General features: G+C 43.0%; 34 non-coding genes across 34 annotated transcripts; all 34 read left to right on the top strand.

The window, feature by feature from the left end:
• Window positions 1–110: 110 nt before the first annotated feature.
• Trnaf-gaa (transfer RNA phenylalanine (anticodon GAA)) lies at window positions 111–183 on the top strand. The gene has a single exon. It is a non-coding gene; the product is annotated as a tRNA-Phe (tRNA).
• A 679-nt stretch (window positions 184–862) lies between these two features.
• Trnaf-gaa (transfer RNA phenylalanine (anticodon GAA)) lies at window positions 863–935 on the top strand. The gene has a single exon. It is a non-coding gene; the product is annotated as a tRNA-Phe (tRNA).
• A 1042-nt stretch (window positions 936–1977) lies between these two features.
• Window positions 1978–2050, top strand: Trnaf-gaa (transfer RNA phenylalanine (anticodon GAA)). Its single transcript has one exon. It is a non-coding gene; the product is annotated as a tRNA-Phe (tRNA).
• Window positions 2051–2436: 386 nt separating this feature from the next.
• Window positions 2437–2508, top strand: Trnad-guc (transfer RNA aspartic acid (anticodon GUC)). Its single transcript has one exon. It is a non-coding gene; the product is annotated as a tRNA-Asp (tRNA).
• A 1349-nt stretch (window positions 2509–3857) lies between these two features.
• Trnaf-gaa (transfer RNA phenylalanine (anticodon GAA)) lies at window positions 3858–3930 on the top strand. The gene has a single exon. It is a non-coding gene; the product is annotated as a tRNA-Phe (tRNA).
• A 302-nt stretch (window positions 3931–4232) lies between these two features.
• Trnaf-gaa (transfer RNA phenylalanine (anticodon GAA)) lies at window positions 4233–4305 on the top strand. The gene has a single exon. It is a non-coding gene; the product is annotated as a tRNA-Phe (tRNA).
• A 1430-nt stretch (window positions 4306–5735) lies between these two features.
• On the top strand, window positions 5736–5808 carry Trnaf-gaa (transfer RNA phenylalanine (anticodon GAA)). The gene has a single exon. It is a non-coding gene; the product is annotated as a tRNA-Phe (tRNA).
• A 10-nt stretch (window positions 5809–5818) lies between these two features.
• Trnad-guc (transfer RNA aspartic acid (anticodon GUC)) lies at window positions 5819–5890 on the top strand. Its single transcript has one exon. It is a non-coding gene; the product is annotated as a tRNA-Asp (tRNA).
• Window positions 5891–6111: 221 nt separating this feature from the next.
• On the top strand, window positions 6112–6184 carry Trnaf-gaa (transfer RNA phenylalanine (anticodon GAA)). Its single transcript has one exon. It is a non-coding gene; the product is annotated as a tRNA-Phe (tRNA).
• A 303-nt stretch (window positions 6185–6487) lies between these two features.
• Window positions 6488–6560, top strand: Trnaf-gaa (transfer RNA phenylalanine (anticodon GAA)). Its single transcript has one exon. It is a non-coding gene; the product is annotated as a tRNA-Phe (tRNA).
• Window positions 6561–7990: 1430 nt separating this feature from the next.
• On the top strand, window positions 7991–8063 carry Trnaf-gaa (transfer RNA phenylalanine (anticodon GAA)). The gene has a single exon. It is a non-coding gene; the product is annotated as a tRNA-Phe (tRNA).
• A 10-nt stretch (window positions 8064–8073) lies between these two features.
• Window positions 8074–8145, top strand: Trnad-guc (transfer RNA aspartic acid (anticodon GUC)). Its single transcript has one exon. It is a non-coding gene; the product is annotated as a tRNA-Asp (tRNA).
• Window positions 8146–8366: 221 nt separating this feature from the next.
• On the top strand, window positions 8367–8439 carry Trnaf-gaa (transfer RNA phenylalanine (anticodon GAA)). Its single transcript has one exon. It is a non-coding gene; the product is annotated as a tRNA-Phe (tRNA).
• A 679-nt stretch (window positions 8440–9118) lies between these two features.
• Trnai-gau (transfer RNA isoleucine (anticodon GAU)) lies at window positions 9119–9190 on the top strand. Its single transcript has one exon. It is a non-coding gene; the product is annotated as a tRNA-Ile (tRNA).
• Window positions 9191–9869: 679 nt separating this feature from the next.
• Trnaf-gaa (transfer RNA phenylalanine (anticodon GAA)) lies at window positions 9870–9942 on the top strand. The gene has a single exon. It is a non-coding gene; the product is annotated as a tRNA-Phe (tRNA).
• A 10-nt stretch (window positions 9943–9952) lies between these two features.
• Trnad-guc (transfer RNA aspartic acid (anticodon GUC)) lies at window positions 9953–10024 on the top strand. The gene has a single exon. It is a non-coding gene; the product is annotated as a tRNA-Asp (tRNA).
• A 221-nt stretch (window positions 10025–10245) lies between these two features.
• Trnaf-gaa (transfer RNA phenylalanine (anticodon GAA)) lies at window positions 10246–10318 on the top strand. Its single transcript has one exon. It is a non-coding gene; the product is annotated as a tRNA-Phe (tRNA).
• A 1425-nt stretch (window positions 10319–11743) lies between these two features.
• On the top strand, window positions 11744–11816 carry Trnaf-gaa (transfer RNA phenylalanine (anticodon GAA)). The gene has a single exon. It is a non-coding gene; the product is annotated as a tRNA-Phe (tRNA).
• A 303-nt stretch (window positions 11817–12119) lies between these two features.
• Trnaf-gaa (transfer RNA phenylalanine (anticodon GAA)) lies at window positions 12120–12192 on the top strand. The gene has a single exon. It is a non-coding gene; the product is annotated as a tRNA-Phe (tRNA).
• Window positions 12193–12495: 303 nt separating this feature from the next.
• Trnaf-gaa (transfer RNA phenylalanine (anticodon GAA)) lies at window positions 12496–12568 on the top strand. The gene has a single exon. It is a non-coding gene; the product is annotated as a tRNA-Phe (tRNA).
• A 297-nt stretch (window positions 12569–12865) lies between these two features.
• Trnaf-gaa (transfer RNA phenylalanine (anticodon GAA)) lies at window positions 12866–12938 on the top strand. The gene has a single exon. It is a non-coding gene; the product is annotated as a tRNA-Phe (tRNA).
• A 303-nt stretch (window positions 12939–13241) lies between these two features.
• On the top strand, window positions 13242–13314 carry Trnaf-gaa (transfer RNA phenylalanine (anticodon GAA)). The gene has a single exon. It is a non-coding gene; the product is annotated as a tRNA-Phe (tRNA).
• Window positions 13315–13617: 303 nt separating this feature from the next.
• On the top strand, window positions 13618–13690 carry Trnaf-gaa (transfer RNA phenylalanine (anticodon GAA)). Its single transcript has one exon. It is a non-coding gene; the product is annotated as a tRNA-Phe (tRNA).
• Window positions 13691–14369: 679 nt separating this feature from the next.
• Window positions 14370–14442, top strand: Trnaf-gaa (transfer RNA phenylalanine (anticodon GAA)). The gene has a single exon. It is a non-coding gene; the product is annotated as a tRNA-Phe (tRNA).
• Window positions 14443–14745: 303 nt separating this feature from the next.
• Trnaf-gaa (transfer RNA phenylalanine (anticodon GAA)) lies at window positions 14746–14818 on the top strand. The gene has a single exon. It is a non-coding gene; the product is annotated as a tRNA-Phe (tRNA).
• A 10-nt stretch (window positions 14819–14828) lies between these two features.
• On the top strand, window positions 14829–14900 carry Trnad-guc (transfer RNA aspartic acid (anticodon GUC)). Its single transcript has one exon. It is a non-coding gene; the product is annotated as a tRNA-Asp (tRNA).
• Window positions 14901–15192: 292 nt separating this feature from the next.
• Window positions 15193–15264, top strand: Trnad-guc (transfer RNA aspartic acid (anticodon GUC)). The gene has a single exon. It is a non-coding gene; the product is annotated as a tRNA-Asp (tRNA).
• Window positions 15265–15859: 595 nt separating this feature from the next.
• Trnaf-gaa (transfer RNA phenylalanine (anticodon GAA)) lies at window positions 15860–15932 on the top strand. The gene has a single exon. It is a non-coding gene; the product is annotated as a tRNA-Phe (tRNA).
• A 1431-nt stretch (window positions 15933–17363) lies between these two features.
• On the top strand, window positions 17364–17436 carry Trnaf-gaa (transfer RNA phenylalanine (anticodon GAA)). The gene has a single exon. It is a non-coding gene; the product is annotated as a tRNA-Phe (tRNA).
• A 10-nt stretch (window positions 17437–17446) lies between these two features.
• Trnad-guc (transfer RNA aspartic acid (anticodon GUC)) lies at window positions 17447–17518 on the top strand. The gene has a single exon. It is a non-coding gene; the product is annotated as a tRNA-Asp (tRNA).
• A 215-nt stretch (window positions 17519–17733) lies between these two features.
• Window positions 17734–17806, top strand: Trnaf-gaa (transfer RNA phenylalanine (anticodon GAA)). The gene has a single exon. It is a non-coding gene; the product is annotated as a tRNA-Phe (tRNA).
• Window positions 17807–18109: 303 nt separating this feature from the next.
• Trnaf-gaa (transfer RNA phenylalanine (anticodon GAA)) lies at window positions 18110–18182 on the top strand. Its single transcript has one exon. It is a non-coding gene; the product is annotated as a tRNA-Phe (tRNA).
• Window positions 18183–18556: 374 nt separating this feature from the next.
• Trnad-guc (transfer RNA aspartic acid (anticodon GUC)) lies at window positions 18557–18628 on the top strand. Its single transcript has one exon. It is a non-coding gene; the product is annotated as a tRNA-Asp (tRNA).
• A 595-nt stretch (window positions 18629–19223) lies between these two features.
• Trnaf-gaa (transfer RNA phenylalanine (anticodon GAA)) lies at window positions 19224–19296 on the top strand. The gene has a single exon. It is a non-coding gene; the product is annotated as a tRNA-Phe (tRNA).
• The last annotated feature ends 308 nt before the right edge of the window (window positions 19297–19604 follow it).

Here is a 19604-nt window from a genome sequence, read left to right as displayed (position 1 = left end):
CAATTCTTCCTTAGATGTATCTTCTCTCGTCCTTTTATGAACAAATAACATCTTGCTGATTCTTTCCAGTTTCATTCTGATAAAGCTGCTTTCCGATTTCTCCTAGGCGTGCCGAAATAGCTCAGTTGGGAGAGCGTTAGACTGAAGATCTAAAGGTCCCTGGTTCGATCCCGGGTTTCGGCAAGCGTAACTGTCCTCGGTAGTATAGTGGTCAGTATCCCCGCCTGTCACGCGGAAGACCGGGGATCGATTCCCCGCCGGGGAGTTTGCTATATTTCTTTAATCTTTTTATTTTTATTGGATTACATTAATAATTCTACATGTGCGCTTTCGATTGACTTTAGAAATCTTGACAAACCACATTCGCTGAGTAACACAATTCTTCCTTAGATGTATCTTCTCTCGTCCTTTTATGAACAAATAACATCTTGCTGATTCTTTCCAGTTTCATTCTGGTAAAGCTGCTTTCCGATTTCTCCTAGGCGTGCCGAAATAGCTCAGTTGGGAGAGCGTTAGACTGAAGATGTAAAGGTCCCTGGTTCGATCCCGGGTTTCGGCAAGCGTAACTGTCCTAGGTAGTATAGTGGTCAGTATCCCCGCCTGTCACGCAGGAGACCGGGGTTCGATTCCCCGCCGGGGAGTTTGCTATATTTCTTTAATCTTTTTGTTTTTATTGGATAACACTAATAATTCTACATGTGCGCTTTCGATTGACTTTAGAAATCTTCACAAACCACATTCGCTGAGTAACACAATTCTTTATTAGATGTATCTTCTCTCGTCCTTTTATGAACAAATAACATCTTGCTGATTCTTTCCGATTTCATTCTGGTAAAGCTGCTTTCCGATTTCTCTTAGGCGTGCCGAAATAGCTCAGTTGGGTGAGCGTTAGACTGAAGATCTAAAGGTCCCTGGTTCGATCCCGGGTTTCGGCAAGCTTAACTGTCCTCGGTCGTATAGTGGTCAGTATCCCCGCCTGTCACGCGGGAGACCGGGGTTCGATTCCCCGCCGGAGAGTTTGCGATATTTCTTTAATTTTTTTATTGGATAACACTAATAATTCTACATGTGCGCTTTCGATTGACTTTAGAAATCTTGACAAACCACATTCGCTGAGTAACACAATTCTTTATTAGATGTATCTTCTCTCGTCCTTTTATGAACAAATAACATCTTGCTGATTCTTTCCAGTTTCATTCTGATAAAGCTGCTTTCCGATTTCTCCTAGGCGTGCCGAAATAGCTCAGTTGGGAGAGCGTTAGACTGAAGATCTAAAGGTCCCTGGTACGATCCCGGGTTTCGGCAAGCGTAACTGTCCTCGGTAGTATAGTGGTCAGTATCCCCGCCTGTCACACGGGAGACGGGGTTCGATTCCCCGCCGGGGAGTTTGCGATATTTCTTTAATATTTTTATTGAATAACACTAATAATTCTACATGTGCGCTTTCGATTGACTTTAGAAATCTTGACAAACCACATTCGCTGAGTAACACAATTCTTTATTAGATGTATCTTCTCTCGTCCTTTTATGAACAAATAACATCTTGCTGATTTTTTCCAATTTCATTCTGCTAAAGCTGCTTTCCGATTTCTCCTAGGCGTGCCGAAATAGCTCAGTTGGGAGAGCGTTAGACTGAAGATCGAAAGGTCCCTGGTTCGATCCCGGGTTTCGGCAAGCGTAACTGTCTTCGGTAGTATAGTGGTCAGTATCCCTGCCTGTCACGCGGGACACCGGGATTCGATTACCCGCCGGAGCGTTTGCAATATAACATTAATCTTTTTATTTTTATTGGATAACAATAATAATTATACATGTGCTCTTTCGATTGACTTTAGAAATCTTGACAAACCACATTCGCTGAGTAACACAATTCTTCCTTAGATGTATCTTCTCTCGTCCTTTTATGAACAAATAACATCTTGCTGATTCATTCCAGTTTCATTCTGATAAAGCTGCTTTCCGATTTCTCCTAGGCGTGCCGAAATAGCTCAGTTGGGAGAGCGTTAGACTGAAGATCTAAAGGTCCCTGGTTCGATCCCGGGTTTCGGCAAGCGTAACTGTACTCGGTAGTATAGTGGTCAGTATCCCCGCCTGTCACGCGGGAGACCGGGATTCGATTCTCCGCCGGGGAATTTGCGATATAACATTGATCTTTTTATTTTTATTGGAAAACACTAATAATTCTACATTTGCTCTTTCGATTCACTTTAGAAATCTTGACAAACCACATTCGCTGAGTAACACAATTCTTCCTTAGATGTATCTTCTCTCGTCCTTTTATGAACAAATAACATCTTGCTGATTCTTTCCAGTTTCATTCTGATAAAGCTTCTTTCCGATTTCTCCTAAGCGTGCCGAAATAGCTCAGATGGGAGAGCGTTAGACTGAAGATCTAAAGGTTACTGGTTCGATCCCGGCTTTCGGTAAGCTTAACTGTCCTCGGTAGTATAGTGGTCAGTATCCCCGCCTGTCACGCGGGAGACCGGGGTTCGATTCCCCGCCGGGGAGTTTGCGATATATCAATATTCTTTTTATTTTTCTTGGATAACACTAATAATTCTACATGTGCGCTTTCAAATGACTTTAGAAATCTTGACAAACCACATTCGCTGAGTAACACAATTCTTCCTTAGATGTATCTTCTCTCGTCCTTTTATGAACAAATAACATCTTGCTGATTCTTTCCAGTTTCATTCTGGTAAAGCTGCTTTCCGATTTCTCCTAGGCGTGCCGAAATAGCTCAGTTGGGAGAGCGTTAGACTGAAGATCTAAGGGTCCCTGGTTCGATCCCGAGTTTCGGCAAGCGTAACTGTCCTCGGTAGTATAGTGGTCAGTATCCCCGCCTGTCATGCGGGAGACCGAGGTTCGATTCCCCGGCAGGGAGTTTGCGATATATCAATAATCTTTTTATTTTTATTGGATAACACTAATAATTCTACATGTGCGCTTTCGATTGACTTTAGAAATCTTGACATACCACATTCGCTGAGTAACACAATTCTTTATTAGATGTATCTTCTCTCGTCCTTTTATGAACAAATAACATTTTGCTGATTCTTTCCAATTTCATTCTGGTAAAGCTGCTTTCCGATTTCTCCTAGGCGTGCCGGAATAGCTCAGTTAAGAGAGCGATAGACTGAAGATCTAAAGGTCCCTGGTTCGATCCCGGGTTTCGGCAAGCGTAACTGTCCCCGGTAGTATAGTGGTCAGTATCCCAGCCTGTCATGCGGGAGACCGGGGTTCGATTCTCCGCCGTCGAGTTCGCTATATTTCTTTAATCTTTTTATTTTTATTGGATAACACTAATAATTCTACATGTGCGCTTTCGATTGACTTTAGAAATCTTGACAAACCACATTCGCTGAGTAACACAATTCTTTATTAGATGTATTTTCTCTCGTCCTTTTATGAACAAATAACATCTTGCTTATTCTTTCCAATTTCATTCTGGTAAAGCTGCTTTCCGATTTCTCCTAGGCGTGCCGAAATAGCTCAGTTGGGAGAGCGTTAGACTGAAGATGTAAAGGTCCCTGGTTCGATCCCGGGTTTCGGCAAGCGTAACTGTCGTAGGTAGTATAGTGGTCAGTATCCCCGCCTGTCACGCGGGAGACCGGGGTTCGATTCCCCGCCGGGGAGTTTGCTATATTTCTTTAATCTTTTTGTTTTTATTGGATAACACTATTAATTCTACATGTGCGCTTTCGATTGACTTTAGAAATCTTCACAAACCACATTCGCTGAGTAACACAATTCTTTATTAGATGTATCTTCTCTCGTCCTTTTATGAACAAATAACATCTTGCTGATTCTTTCCAATTTCATTCTGGTAAAGCTGCTTTCCGATTTCTCCTAGGCTTGCCGAAATAGCTCAGTTGGGAGAGCGTTAGACTGAAGATCTAAAGGTCCCTGGTTCGATCCCGGGTTTCGGCAAGCTTAACTGTCCTCGGTAGTATAGTGGTCAGTATCCCCGCCTGTCACACGGGAGACGGGGTTCGATTACTCGCCGGAGCGTTTGCAATATAACTTTAATCTTTTTATTTTTATTGGATAACAATAATAATTATACATGTGCTCTTTCGATTGACTTTAGAAATCTTGACAAACCACATTCGCTGAGTAACACAATTCTTCCTTAGATGTATCTTCTCTCGTCCTTTTATGAACAAAAAACATCTTGCTGATTCATTCCAGTTTCATTCTGATACAGCTGCTTTCCGATTTCTCCTAGGTGTGCCGAAATAGCTCAGTTGGGAGAGCGTTAGACTGAAGATCTAAAGGTCCCTGGTTCGATCCCGGGTTTCGGCAAGCGTAACTGTACTCGGTAGTATAGTGGTCAGTATCCCCGCCTGTCACGCGGGAGACCGGGATTCGATTCTCCGCCGGGGAATTTGCGATATAACGTTGATCTTTTTATTTTTATTGGATAACACTAATAATTCTAAATGTGCTCTTTCGATTCACTTTAGAAATCTTGACAAACCACATTCGCTGAGTAACACAATTCTTCCTTAGATGTATCTTCTCTCGTCCTTTTATGAACAAATAACATCTTGCTGATTCTTTCCAGTTTCATTCTGATAAAGCTTCTTTCCGATTTCTCCTAAGCGTGCCGAAATAGCTCAGATGGGAGAGCGTTAGACTGAAGATCTAAAGGTCCCTGGTTCGATCCCGGCTTTCGGCAAGCTTAACTGTCCTCGGTAGTATAGTGGTCAGTATCCCCGCCTGTCACGCGGGAGACCGGAGTTCGATTCCCCGCCGGGGAGTTTGCGATATATCAATAATCTTTTTATTTTTCTTGGATAACACTAATAATTCTACATGTGCGCTTTCGATTGACTTTAGAAATCTTGACAAACCACATTCGCTGAGTAACACAATTCTTCCTTAGATGTATCTTCTCTCGTCCTTTTATGAACAAATAACATCTTGCTGATTCTTTCCAATTTCATTCTGGTAAAGCTGCTTTCCGATTTCTCCTAGGCGTGCCGAAATAGCTCAGTTGGGCGAGCGTTAGACTGAAGATCTAAAGGTCAAGGTTCGATCCCGGGTTTCGGCAATCGGAACTGTCCTCGGTAGTATAGTGGTCAGTATCCCCGCCTGTCACGCGGGTCACCGGGGTTCGATTACCCGCCGGGGAGTTTGCTATATTTCTTTAATCTTTTTATTTTTATTGGATAACACTAATAATTCTACATGTGCGCTTTCGATTGACTTTAGAAATCTTGACAAACCACATTCGCTGAGTAACACAATTCTTTATTAGATGCATCTTCTCTCGTCCTTTTATGAACAAATAACATCTTGCTGATTCTTTCCAATTTCATTCTGGTAAAGCTGCTTTCCGATTTCTCCTAGGCGTGCCGAAATAGCTCAGTTGGGAGAGCGTTAGACTGAAGATGTAAAGGTCCCTGGTTCGGTCCCGGGTTTGGGCAAGCGTAACTGTCCTAGGTAGTATAGTGGTCAGTATCCCCGCCTGTCACGCGGGAGACCGGGGTTCGATTCCCCGCCGGGGAGTTCGCTATATTTCTTTAATCTTTTTGTTTTTATTGGATAACACTAATAATTCTACATGTGCGCTTTCGATTGACTTTAGAAATCTTGACAAACCACATTCGCTGAGTAACACAATTCTTCCTTAGATGTATCTTCTCTCGTCCTTTTATGAACAAAAAACATCTTGCTGATTCTTTCCAGTTTCATTCTGATAAAGCTGCTTTCCGATTTCTCCTAGGCGTGCCGAAATAGCTCAGTTGGGAGAGCGTTAGACTGAAGATCTAAAGGTCCCTGGTTCGATCCCGGGTTTCGGCAAGCGTAACTGTCCTCGGTAGTATAGTGGTCAGTATCCCCGCCTGTCACGCGGGAGACCGGGGTTCGATTCCCCGCCGGGGAGTTTGCTATATTTCTTTAATCTTTTTATTTTTATTGGATTACATTAATAATTCTACATGTGCGCTTTCGATTGACTTTAGAAATCTTGACAAACCACATTCGCTGAGTAACACAATTCTTCCTTAGATGTATCTTCTCTCGTCCTTTTATGAACAAATAACATCTTGCTGATTCTTTCCAGTTTCATTCTGATAAAGCTGCTTTCCGATTTCTCCTAGGCGTGCCGAAATAGCTCAGTTGGGAGAGCGTTAGACTGAAGATCTAAAGGTCCCTGGTTCGATCCCGGGTTTCGGCAAGCGTAACTGTCCTCGGCAGTATAGTGGTCAGTATCCCCGCCTGTCACGTGGGAGACCGGGGTTCGATTCCCCGCCGGGGAGTTTGCTATATTTCTTTAATCTTTTTGTTTTTATTGGATAACACTATTAATTCTACATGTGCGCTTTCGATTGACTTTAGAAATCTTCACAAACCACATTCGCTGAGTAACACAATTCTTTATTAGATGTATCTTCTCTCGTCCTTTTATGAACAAATAACATCTTGCTGATTCTTTCCAATTTCATTCTGGTAAAGCTGCTTTCCGATTTCTCCTAGGCTTGCCGAAATAGCTCAGTTGGGAGAGCGTTAGACTGAAGATCTAAAGGTCCCTGGTTCGATCCCGGGTTTCGGCAAGCGTAACTGTACTCGGTAGTATAGTGGTCAGTATCCCCGCCTGTCACGCGGGAGACCGGGATTCGATTCTCCGCCGGGGAATTTGCGATATAACGTTGATCTTTTTATTTTTATTGGATAACACTAATAATTCTAAATGTGCTCTTTCGATTCACTTTAGAAATCTTGACAAACCACATTCGCTGAGTAACACAATTCTTCCTTAGATGTATCTTCTCTCGTCCTTTTATGAACAAATAACATCTTGCTGATTCTTTCCAGTTTCATTCTGATAAAGCTTCTTTCCGATTTCTCCTAAGCGTGCCGAAATAGCTCAGATGGGAGAGCGTTAGACTGAAGATCTAAAGGTCCCTGGTTCGATCCCGGCTTTCGGCAAGCTTAACTGTCCTCGGTAGTATAGTGGTCAGTATCCCCGCCTGTCACGCGGGAGACCGGAGTTCGATTCCCCGCCGGGGAGTTTGCGATATATCAATAATCTTTTTATTTTTCTTGGATAACACTAATAATTCTACATGTGCGCTTTCGATTGACTTTAGAAATCTTGACAAACCACATTCGCTGAGTAACACAATTCTTCCTTAGATGTATCTTCTCTCGTCCTTTTATGAACAAATAACATCTTGCTGATTCTTTCCAATTTCATTCTGGTAAAGCTGCTTTCCGATTTCTCCTAGGCGTGCCGAAATAGCTCAGTTGGGCGAGCGTTAGACTGAAGATCTAAAGGTCAAGGTTCGATCCCGGGTTTCGGCAATCGGAACTGTCCTCGGTAGTATAGTGGTCAGTATCCCCGCCTGTCACGCGGGTCACCGGGGTTCGATTACCCGCCGGGGAGTTTGCTATATTTCTTTAATCTTTTTATTTTTATTGGATAACACTAATAATTCTACATGTGCGCTTTCGATTGACTTTAGAAATCTTGACAAACCACATTCGCTGAGTAACACAATTCTTTATTAGATGCATCTTCTCTCGTCCTTTTATGAACAAATAACATCTTGCTGATTCTTTCCAATTTCATTCTGGTAAAGCTGCTTTCCGATTTCTCCTAGGCGTGCCGAAATAGCTCAGTTGGGAGAGCGTTAGACTGAAGATGTAAAGGTCCCTGGTTCGGTCCCGGGTTTGGGCAAGCGTAACTGTCCTAGGTAGTATAGTGGTCAGTATCCCCGCCTGTCACGCGGGAGACCGGGGTTCGATTCCCCGCCGGGGAGTTCGCTATATTTCTTTAATCTTTTTGTTTTTATTGGATAACACTAATAATTCTACATGTGCGCTTTCGATTGACTTTAGAAATCTTGACAAACCACATTCGCTGAGTAACACAATTCTTCCTTAGATGTATCTTCTCTCGTCCTTTTATGAACAAAAAACATCTTGCTGATTCTTTCCAGTTTCATTCTGATAAAGCTGCTTTCCGATTTCTCCTAGGCGTGCCGAAATAGCTCAGTTGGGAGAGCGTTAGACTGAAGATCTAAAGGTCCCTGGTTCGATCCCGGGTTTCGGCAAGCGTAACTGTCCTCGGTAGTATAGTGGTCAGTATCCCCGCCTGTCACGCGGGAGACCGGGGTTCGATTCCCCGCCGGGGAGTTTGCTATATTTCTTTAATCTTTTTATTTTTATTGGATTACATTAATAATTCTACATGTGCGCTTTCGATTGACTTTAGAAATCTTGACAAACCACATTCGCTGAGTAACACAATTCTTCCTTAGATGTATCTTCTCTCGTCCTTTTATGAACAAATAACATCTTGCTGATTCTTTCCAGTTTCATTCTGATAAAGCTGCTTTCCGATTTCTCCTAGGCGTGCCGAAATAGCTCAGTTGGGAGAGCGTTAGACTGAAGATCTAAAGGTCCCTGGTTCGATCCCGGGTTTCGGCAAGCGTAACTGTCCTCGGCAGTATAGTGGTCAGTATCCCCGCCTGTCACGTGGGAGACCGGGGTTCGATTACTCGCCGGAGCGTTTGCAATATAACATTAATCTTTTTATTTTTATTGGATAACAATAATAATTATACATGTGCTCTTTCGATTGACTTTAGAAATCTTGACAAACCACATTCGCTGAGTAACACAATTCTTCCTTAGATGTATCTTCTCTCGTCCTTTTATGAACAAATAACATCTTGCTGATTCATTCCAGTTTCATTCTGATACAGCTGCTTTCCGATTTCTCCTAAGCGTGCCGAAATAGCTCAGATGGGAGAGCGTTAGACTGAAGATCTAAAGGTCCCTGGTTCGATCCCGGCTTTCGGCAAGCTTAACTGTCCTCGGTAGTATAGTGGTCAGTATCCCCGCCTGTCACGCGGGAGACCGGGGTTCGATTCCCCGCCAGGGAGTTTGCGATATATCAATAATCTTTTTATTTTTCTTGGATAACACTAATAATTCTACATGTGCGCTTTCGATTGACTTTAGAAATCTTGACAAACCACATTCGCTGAGTAACACAATTCTTCCTTAGATGTATCTTCTCTCGTCCTTTTATGAACAAATAACATCTTGCTGATTCTTTCCAATTTCATTCTGGTAAAGCTGCTTTCCGATTTCTCCTAGGCGTGCCGAAATAGCTCAGTTGGGCGAGCGTTAGACTGATGATCTAAAGGTCAAGGTTCGATCCCGGGTTTCGGCAATCGGAACTGTCCTCGGTAGTATAGTGGTCAGTATCCCCGCCTGTCACGCGGGACACCGGGGTTCGATTACCCGCCGGGGAGTTTGCTATATTTCTTTAATCTTTTTATTTTTATTGGATAACACTAATAATTCTACATGTGCGCTTTCGATTGACTTTAGAAATCTTGACAAACCACATTCGCTGAGTAACACAATTCTTTATTAGATGCATCTTCTCTCGTCCTTTTATGAACAAATAACATCTTGCTGATTCTTTCCAATTTCATTCTGGTAAAGCTGCTTTCCGATTTCTCCTAGGCGTGCCGAAATAGCTCAGTTGGGAGAGCGTTAGACTGAAGATGTAAAGGTCCCTGGTTCGATCCCGGGTTTCGGCAAGCGTAACTGTCCTAGGTAGTATAGTGGTCAGTATCCCCACCTGTCACGCGGGAGACCGGGGTTCGATTCCCCGCCGGGGAGTTCGCTATATTTCTTTAATCTTTTTGTTTTTATTGGATAACACTAATAATTCTACATGTGCGCTTTCGATTGACTTTAGAAATCTTGACAAAACACATTCGCTGAGTAACACAATTCTTCCTTAGATGTATCTTCTCTCGTCCCTTTATGAACAAATAACATCTTGCTGATTCTTTCCAGTTTCATTCTGATAAAGCTGCTTTCCGATTTCTCCTAGGCGTGCCGAAATAGCTCAGTTGGGAGAGCGTTAGACTGAAGATCTAAAGGTCCCTGGTTCGATCCCGGGTTTCGGCAAGCGTAACTGTCCTCGGTAGTATAGTGGTCAGTATCCCCGCCTGTCACGCGGGAGACCGGGGTTCGATTCCCCGCCGGGGAGTTTGCTATATTTCTTTAATCTTTTTATTTTTATTGGATTACATTAATAATTCTACATGTGCGCTTTCGATTGACTTTAGAAATCTTGACAAACCACATTCGCTGAGTAACACAATTCTTCCTTAGATGTATCTTCTCTCGTCCTTTTATGAACAAATAACATCTTGCTGATTCTTTCCAGTTTCATTCTGATAAAGCTGCTTTCCGATTTCTCCTAGGCGTGCCGAAATAGCTCAGTTGGGAGAGCGTTAGACTGAAGATCTAAAGGTCCCTGGTTCGATCCCGGGTTTCGGCAAGCGTAACTGTCCTCGGTAGTATAGTGGTCAGTATCCCCGCCTGTCACGTGGGAGACCGGGGTTCGATTCCCCGCCGGGGAGTTTGCTATATTTCTTTAATCTTTTTATTTTTATTGGATTACATTAATAATTCTACATGTGCGCTTTCGATTGACTTTAGAAATCTTGACAAACCACATTCGCTGAGTAACACAATTCTTCCTTAGATGTATCTTCTCTCGTCCTTTTATGAACAAATAACATCTTGCTGATTCTTTCCAGTTTCATTCTGGTAAAGCTGCTTTCCGATTTCTCCTAGGCGTGCCGAAATAGCTCAGTTGGGAGAGCGTTAGACTGAAGATGTAAAGGTCCCTGGTTCGATCCCGGGTTTCGGCAAGCGTAACTGTCCTAGGTAGTATAGTGGTCAGTATCCCCGCCTGTCACGCAGGAGACCGGGGTTCGATTCCCCGCCGGGGAGTTTGCTATATTTCTTTAATCTTTTTGTTTTTATTGGATAACACTAATAATTCTACATGTGCGCTTTCGATTGACTTTAGAAATCTTCACAAACCACATTCGCTGAGTAACACAATTCTTTATTAGATGTATCTTCTCTCGTCCTTTTATGAACAAATAACATCTTGCTGCTTCTTTCCAATTTCATTCTGGTAAAGCTGCTTTCCGATTTCTCCTAGGCGTGCCGAAGTAGCTCAGTTGGGAGAGCGTTAGACTGAAGATCTAAAGGTAACTGGTTCGATCCCTGGTTTCGGCAAGCGTAACTGTCCTCGGTAGTATAGTGGTCAGTATCCCCGCCTGTCACGCGGGAGACCGGGGTTCGATTCCCCCCCGTCGAGTTTCCTATGTTTCTTTAATCTTTTTATTTTTATTGGATAACACTAATAATTCTACATGTGCGCTTTCGATTGACTTTAGAAATCTTGACAAACCACATTCGCTGAGTAACACAATTCTTCCTTAGATGTATCTTCTCTCGTCCTTTTATGAACAAATAACAATTTGCTGATTCTTTCCAATTTCATTCTGGTAAAGCTGCTTTCCGATTTCTCCTAGGCGTGCCGAAATAGCTCAGTTGGGAGAGCGTTAGACTGAAGATCTAAAGGTCCCTAGTTCGATCCCGGGTTTCGGCAAGCTTAACTGTCCTCGGTAGTATAGTGGTCAGTATCAGCGCCTGTCACGCGGGAGACCGGGGTTCGATTCCCCGCCGGGGAGTTTGCGATATTTCTTTAATATTTTTATTGGATAACACTAATAATTCTACATGTGCGCTTTCGATTGACTTTAGAAATCTTGACAAACCACATTCGCTGAGTAACACAATTCTTTATTAGATGTATCTTCTCTCGTCCTTTTATGAACAAATAACATCTTGCTGATTCTTTCCAGTTTCATTCTGATAAAGCTGCTTTCCGATTTCTCCTAGGCGTGCCGAAATAGCTCAGTTGGGAGAGCGTTAGACTGAAGATCTAAAGGTCCCTGGTTCGATCCCGGGTTTCGGCAAGCGTAACTGTCTTCGGTAGTATAGTGGTCAGTATCCCCGCCTGTCACGCGGGACACCGGGGTTCGATTACCCGCCGGAGCGTTTGCGATATAACATTAATCTTTTTATTTTTATTGGATAACAATAATAATTATACATTTGCTCTTTCGATTGACTTTAGAAATCTTGACAAACCACATTCGCTGAGTAACACAATTCTTCCTTAGATGTATCTTCTCTCGTCCCTTTATGAACAAATAACATCTTGCTGATTCTTTCCAGTTTCATTCTGATAAAGCTGCTTTCCGATTTCTCCTAGGCGTGCCGAAATAGCTCAGTTGGGAGAGCGTTAGACTGAAGATCTAAAGGTCCCTGGTTCGATCCCGGGTTTCGGCAAGCGTAACTGTCCTCGGTAGTATAGTGGTCAGTATCCCCGCCTGTCACGCGGGAGACCGGGGTTCGATTCCCCCCCGTCGAGTTTCCTATGTTTCTTTAATCTTTTTATTTTTATTGGATAACACTAATAATTCTACATGTGCGCTTTCGATTGACTTTAGAAATCTTGACAAACCACATTCGCTGAGTAACACAATTCTTCCTTAGATGTATCTTCTCTCGTCCTTTTATGAACAAATAACAATTTGCTGATTCTTTCCAATTTCATTCTGGTAAAGCTGCTTTCCGATTTCTCCTAGGCGTGCCGAAATAGCTCAGTTGGGAGAGCGTTAGACTGAAGATCTAAAGGTCCCTGGTTCGATCCCGGGTTTCGGCAAGCTTAACTGTCCTCGGTAGTATAGTGGTCAGTATCCCCGCCTGTCACGCGGGAGACCGGGGTTCGATTCCCCGCCGGAGAGTTTGCGATATTTCTTTAATAATTTTATTGGATAACACTAATAATTCTACATGTGCGCTTTCGATTGACTTTAGAAATCTTGACAAACCACATTCGCTGAGTAACACAATTCTTTATTAGATGTATCTTCTCTCGTCCTTTTATGAACAAATAACATCTTGCTGATTCTTTTCAGTTTCATTCTGATAAAGCTGCTTTCCGATTTCTCCTAGGCGTGCCGAAATAGCTCAGTTGGGAGAGCGTTAGACTGAAGATCTAAAGGTCCCTGGTTCGATCCCGGGTTTCGGCAAGCGTAACTGTCTTCGGTAGTATAGTGGTCAGTATCCCCGCCTGTCACGCGGGACACCGGGGTTCGATTACCCGCCGGAGCGTTTGCGATATAACATTAATCTTTTTATTTTTATTGGATAACAATAATAATTATACATGTGCTCTTTCGATTAACTTTAGAAATCTTGACAAAACACATTCGCTGAGTAACACAATTCTTCCTTAGATGTATCTTCTCTCGTCCCTTTATGAACAAATAACATCTTGCTGATTCTTTCCAGTTTCATTCTGATAAAGCTGCTTTCCGATTTCACCTAGGCGTGCCGAAATAGCTCAGTTGGGAGAGCGTTAGACTGAAGATCTAAAGGTCCCTGGTTCGATCCCGGGTTTCGGCAAGCGTAACTGTCCTCGGTAGTATAATGGTCAGTATCCCCGCCTGTCACGCGGGAGACCGGGGTTCGATTCCCCGCCGGGGAGTTTGCTATATTTCTTTAATCTTTTTATTTTTATTGGATTACATTAATAATTCTACATGTGCGCTTTCGATTGACTTTAGAAATCTTGACAAACCACATTCGCTGAGTAACACAATTCTTTATTAGATGTATCTTCTCTCGTCCTTTTATGAACAAATAACATCTTGCTGATTCTTTCCAATTTCATTCTGGTAAAGCTGCTTTCAGATTTCTCCTAGGCGTGCCGAAATAGCTCAGTTGGGAGAGCGTTAGACTGAAGATCTAAAGGTCCCTGGTTCGATCCCGGGTTTCGGCAAGCGTAACTGTCCTCGGTAGTATAGTGGTCAGTATCCCCGCCTGTCACGTGGGAGACCGGGGTTCGATTCCCCGCCGGGGAGTTTGCTATATTTCTTTAATCTTTTTATTTTTATTGGATTACATTAATAATTCTACATGTGCGCTTTCGATTGACTTTAGAAATCTTGACAAACCACATTCGCTGAGTAACACAATTCTTCCTTAGATGTATCTTCTCTCGTCCTTTTATGAACAAATAACATCTTGCTGATTCTTTCCAGTTTCATTCTGGTAAAGCTGCTTTCCGATTTCTCCTAGGCGTGCCGAAATAGCTCAGTTGGGAGAGCGTTAGACTGAAGATGTAAAGGTCCCTGGTTCGATCCCGGGTTTCGGCAAGCGTAACTGTCCTAGGTAGTATAGTGGTCAGTATCCCCGCCTGTCACGCAGGAGACCGGGGTTCGATTCCCCGCCGGGGAGTTTGCTATATTTCTTTAATCTTTTTGTTTTTATTGGATAACACTAATAATTCTACATGTGCGCTTTCGATTGACTTTAGAAATCTTCACAAACCACATTCGCTGAGTAACACAATTCTTTATTAGATGTATCTTCTCTCGTCCTTTTATGAACAAATAACATCTTGCTGCTTCTTTCCAATTTCATTCTGGTAAAGCTGCTTTCCGATTTCTCCTTGGCGTGCCGAAATAGCTCAGTTGGGAGAGCGTTAGACTGAAGATCTAAAGGTCCCTGGTTCGATCCCGGGTTTCGGCAAGCGTAACTGTCTTCGGTAGTATAGTGGTCAGTATCCCCGCCTGTCACGCGGGACACCGGGGTTCGATTACCCGCCGGAGCGTTTGCGATATAACATTAATCTTTTTATTTTTATTGGATAACAATAATAATTATACATGTGCTCTTTCGATTGACTTTAGAAATCTTGACAAACCACATTCGCTGAGTAACACAATTCTTCCTTAGATGTATCTTCTCTCGTCCCTTTATGAACAAATAACATCTTGCTGATTCTTTCCAGTTTCATTCTGATAAAGCTGCTTTCCGATTTCTCCTAGGCGTGCCGAAATAGCTCAGTTGGGAGAGCGTTAGACTGAAGATCTAAAGGTCCCTGGTTCGATCCCGGGTTTCGGCAAGCGTAACTGTCCTCGGTAGTATAGTGGTCAGTATCCCCGCCTGTCACGCGGGAGACCGGGGTTCGATTCCCCGCCGGGGAGTTTGCGATATAACATTAACCTTTTTATTTTTATTGGATAACACTAATAATCCTACATGTGCGCTTTCGATTGACTTTAGAAATCTTGACAAACCACATTCGCTGAGTAACACAATTCTTTATTAGATGTATCTTCTCTCGTCCTTTTATGAACAAATAACATCTTGCTGATTCTTTCCAATTTCATTCTGGTAAAGCTGCTTTCCGATTACTCCTAGGCGTGCCGAAATAGCTCAGTTGGGAGAGCTTTAGACTGAAGATCTAAAGGTCCCGGGTTTCGGCAAGCGTAACTGTCCTCGGTAGTATAGTGGTCAGTATCCCCGCCTGTCACGCGGGAGACCGGGGTTCGATTCCCCGCCGGGGAGTTTGCTATATTTCTTTAATCTTTTTATTTTTATTGGATAACACTAATAATTCTACATGTGCGCTTTCGATTGACTTTAGAAATCTTGACAAACCACATTCGCTGAGTAACACAATTCTTCCTTAGATGTATCTTCTCTCGTCCTTTTATGAACAAATAACATCTTGCTGATTCTTTCCAGTTTCATTCTGGTAAAGCTGCTTTCCGATTTCTCCTAATAGTGCCGAAATAGCTCAGATGGGAGAGCGTTAGACTGAAGATTTAAAGGTCCCTGGTTCGATCCCGGGTTTCGGCAAGCGTAGCTGTCCTCGGTAGTATAGTGGTCCGTATCCCCGCCTGTCACGCGGGAGACCGGGGTTCGATTCCCCTCCGGGGCGTTTGCGATACAACATTAATCTTTTTATTTTTATTGGATAACACTAATAATTCTACATGTGCTCTTTCGATTGACTTTAGAAATCTTGACAAACCACATTCGCTGAGTAACACAATTTTCCTTAGATGTATCTTCTCTCGTCCTTTTATGAACAAATAACATCTTGCTGATTCTTTCCAATTTCATTCTGGTAAAGCTGCTTCGGATCTCTCCTAGGCGGGCCGAAATAGCTCAGTTGGGAGAGCGTTAGACTGAAGATCTAAAGGTCCCTGGTTCGATCCCGGGTTTCGGCAAGCGTAACTGTCCTCGATAGTATAGTGGTCAGTATCCCCGCCTGTCACGCGGGAGACCGGGATTCGATTCCCCGCCGGGGAGTTTGCGATTTAACATTAATCTTTTTATTTTTATTGGATAACACTAATAATTCTACATGTGCTCTTTCGATTGACTTTAGAAATCTTGACAAACCACATTCGCTGAGTAACACAATTCTTCCTTAGATGTATCTTCTCTCGTCCTTTTATGAACAAATAACATCTTGCTGATTCTTTCCAGTTTCATTCTGGTAAAGCTGCTTTCCGATTTCTCCTATGCGTGCCGAAATAGCTCAGCTGGGACAGCGTTAGACTGAAGATCTAAAGGTCCCTGGTTCTATCCCGGGTGTCGGCAAGCGTAACTGTCTTCGGTAGTATAGTGGTCAGTATCCCCGCCAGTCACGCGGGAGACCGGGGTTCGATTCCCCGCCGTCGAGTTTGCTATATCTCTTTAATCTTTTTATTTTTATTGGATAACACTAATAATTCTACATGTGCGCTTTCGATTGACTTTAGAAATCTTGACAAACCACATTCGCTGAGTAACACAATTCTTCCTTAGATGTATCTTCTCTCGTCCTTTTATGAACAAATAACATCTTGCTGATTCTTTCCAGTTTCATTCTGGTAAAGCTGCTTTCCGATTTCTCCTAGGCGTGCCGAAATAGCTCAGTTGGGAGAGCGTTAGACTGAAGATGTAAAGGTCCCTGGTTCGATCCCGGGTTTCGGCAAGCGTAACTGTCCTAGGTAGTATAGTGGTCAGTATCCCCGCCTGTCACGCAGGAGACCGGGGTTCGATTCCCCGCCGGGGAGTTTGCTATATTTCTTTAATCTTTTTGTTTTTATTGGATAACACTAATAATTCTACATGTGCGCTTTCGATTGACTTTAGAAATCTTCACAAACCACATTCGCTGAGTAACACAATTCTTTATTAGATGTATCTTCTCTCGTCCTTTTATGAACAAATAACATCTTGCTGCTTCTTTCCAATTTCATTCTGGTAAAGCTGCTTTCCGATTTCTCCTAGGCGTGCCGAAGTAGCTCAGTTGGGAGAGCGTTAGACTGAAAATCTAAAGGTAACTGGTTCGATCCCTGGTTTCGGCAAGCGTAACTGTCCTCGGTAGTATAGTGGTCAGTATCCCCGCCTGTCACGCGGGAGACCGGGGTTCGATTCCCCCCCGTCGAGTTTCCTATGTTTCTTTAATCTTTTTATTTTTATTGGATAACACTAATAATTCTACATGTGCGCTTTCGATTGACTTTAGAAATCTTGACAAACCACATTCGCTGAGTAACACAATTCTTCCTTAGATGTATCTTCTCTCGTCCTTTTATGAACAAATAACAATTTGCTGATTCTTTCCAATTTCATTCTGGTAAAGCTGCTTTCCGATTTCTCCTAGGCGTGCCGAAATAGCTCAGTTGGGAGAGCGTTAGACTGAAGATCTAAAGGTCCCTGGTTCGATCCCGGGTTTCGGCAAGCTTAACTGTCCTCGGTAGTATAGTGGTCAGTATCCCCGCCTGTCACGCGGGAGACCGGGGTTCGATTCCCCGCCGGGGAGTTTGCGATATTTCTTTAATATTTTTATTGGATAACACTAATAATTCTACATGTGCGCTTTCGATTGACTTTAGAAATCTTGACAAACCACATTCGCTGAGTAACACAATTCTTTATTAGATGTATCTTCTCTCGTCCTTTTATGAACAAATAACATCTTGCTGATTCTTTCCAGTTTCATTCTGATAAAGCTGCTTTCCGATTTCTTCTTGGCGTGCCGAAATAGCTCAGTTGGGAGAGCGTTAGACTGAAGATCTAAAGGTCCCTGGTTCGATCCCGGGTTTCGGCAAGCGTAACTGTCTTCGGTAGTATAGTGGTCAGTATCCCCGCCTGTCACGCGGGACACCGGGGTTCGATTACCCGCCGGAGCGTTTGCGATATAACATTAATCTTTTTATTTTTATTGGATAACAATAATAATTATACATGTGCTCTTTCGATTGACTTTAGAAATCTTGACAAACCACATTCGCTGAGTAACACAATTCTTCCTTAGATGTATCTTCTCTCGTCCCTTTATGAACAAATAACATCTTGCTGATTCTTTCCAGTTTCATTCTGATAAAGCTGCTTTCCGATTTCTCCTAGGCGTGCCGAAATAGCTCAGTTGGGAGAGCGTTAGACTGAAGATCTAAAGGTCCCTGGTTCGATCCCGGGTTTCGGCAAGCGTAACTGTCCTCGGTAGTATAGTGGTCAGTATCCCCGCCTGTCACGCGGGAGACCGGGGTTTGATTCCCCGACGGGGAGTTTGCGATATAACATTAACCTTTTTATTTCTATTGGATAACACTAATAATCCTACATGTGCGCTTTCGATTGACTTTAGAAATCTTGACAAACCACATTCGCTGAGTAACACAATTCTTTATTAGATGTATCTTCTCTCGTCCTTTTATGAACAAATAACATCTTGCTGATTCTTTCCAATTTCATTCTGGTAAAGCTGCTTTCCGATTACTCCTAGGCGTGCCGAAATAGCTCAGTTGGGAGAGCTTTAGACTGAAGATCTAAAGGTCCCGGGTTTCGGCAAGCGTAACTGTCCTCGGTAGTATAGTGGTCAGTATCCCCGCCTGTCACGCGGGAGACCGGGGTTCGATTCCCCGCCGGGGAGTTTGCTATATTTCTTTAATCTTTTTATTTTTATTGGATAACACTAATAATTCTACATGTGCGCTTTCGATTGACTTTAGAAATCTTGACAAACCACATTCGCTGAGTAACACAATTCTTCCTTAGATGTATCTTCTCTCGTCCTTTTATGAACAAATAACATCTTGCTGATTCTTTCCAGTTTCATTCTGGTAAAGCTGCTTTCCGATTTCTCCTAATAGTGCCGAAATAGCTCAGATGGGAGAGCGTTAGACTGAAGATTTAAAGGTCCCTGGTTCGATCCCGGGTTTCGGCAAGCGTAACTGTCCTCGGTAGTATAGTGGTCAGTATCCCCGCCTGTCACGCGGGAGACCGGGGCTCGATTCCCCTCCGGGGCGTTTGCGATACAACATTAATCTTTTTATTTTTATTGGATAACACTAATAATTCTACATGTGCTCTTTCGATTGACTTTAGAAATCTTGACAAACCACATTCGCTGAGTAACACAATTTTCCTTAGATGTATCTTCTCTCGTCCTTTTATGAACAAATAACATCTTGCTGATTCTTTCCAATTTCATTCTGGTAAAGCTGCTTCGGATCTCTCCTAGGCGGGCCGAAATAGCTCAGTTGGGAGAGCGTTAGACTGAAGATCTAAAGGTCCCTGGTTCGATCCCGGGTTTCGGCAAGCGTAACTGTCCTCGATAGTATAGTGGTCAGTATCCCCGCCTGTCACGCGGGAGACCGGGATTCGATTCCCCGCCGGGGAGTTTGCGATTTAACATTAATCTTTTTATTTTTATTGGATAACACTAATAATTCTACATGTGCTCTTTCGATTGACTTTAGAATTCTTGACAAACCACATTCGCTGAGTAACACAATTCTTCCTTAGATGTATCTTCTCTCGTCCTTTTATGAACAAATAACATCTTGCTGATTCTTTCCAGTTTCATTCTGGTAAAGCTGCTTTCCGATTTCTCCTATGCGTGCCGA

The sequence above is a fragment of the Argiope bruennichi genome, chromosome 7 (genome assembly GCF_947563725.1).
Source record: "Argiope bruennichi chromosome 7, qqArgBrue1.1, whole genome shotgun sequence".
In the NCBI taxonomy this organism is placed as follows: domain Eukaryota; kingdom Metazoa; phylum Arthropoda; class Arachnida; order Araneae; family Araneidae; genus Argiope; species Argiope bruennichi.
The sequence above is the reverse complement of the archived record's forward strand: the minus strand, read 5'-3'. Positions and strand labels throughout refer to the sequence as shown.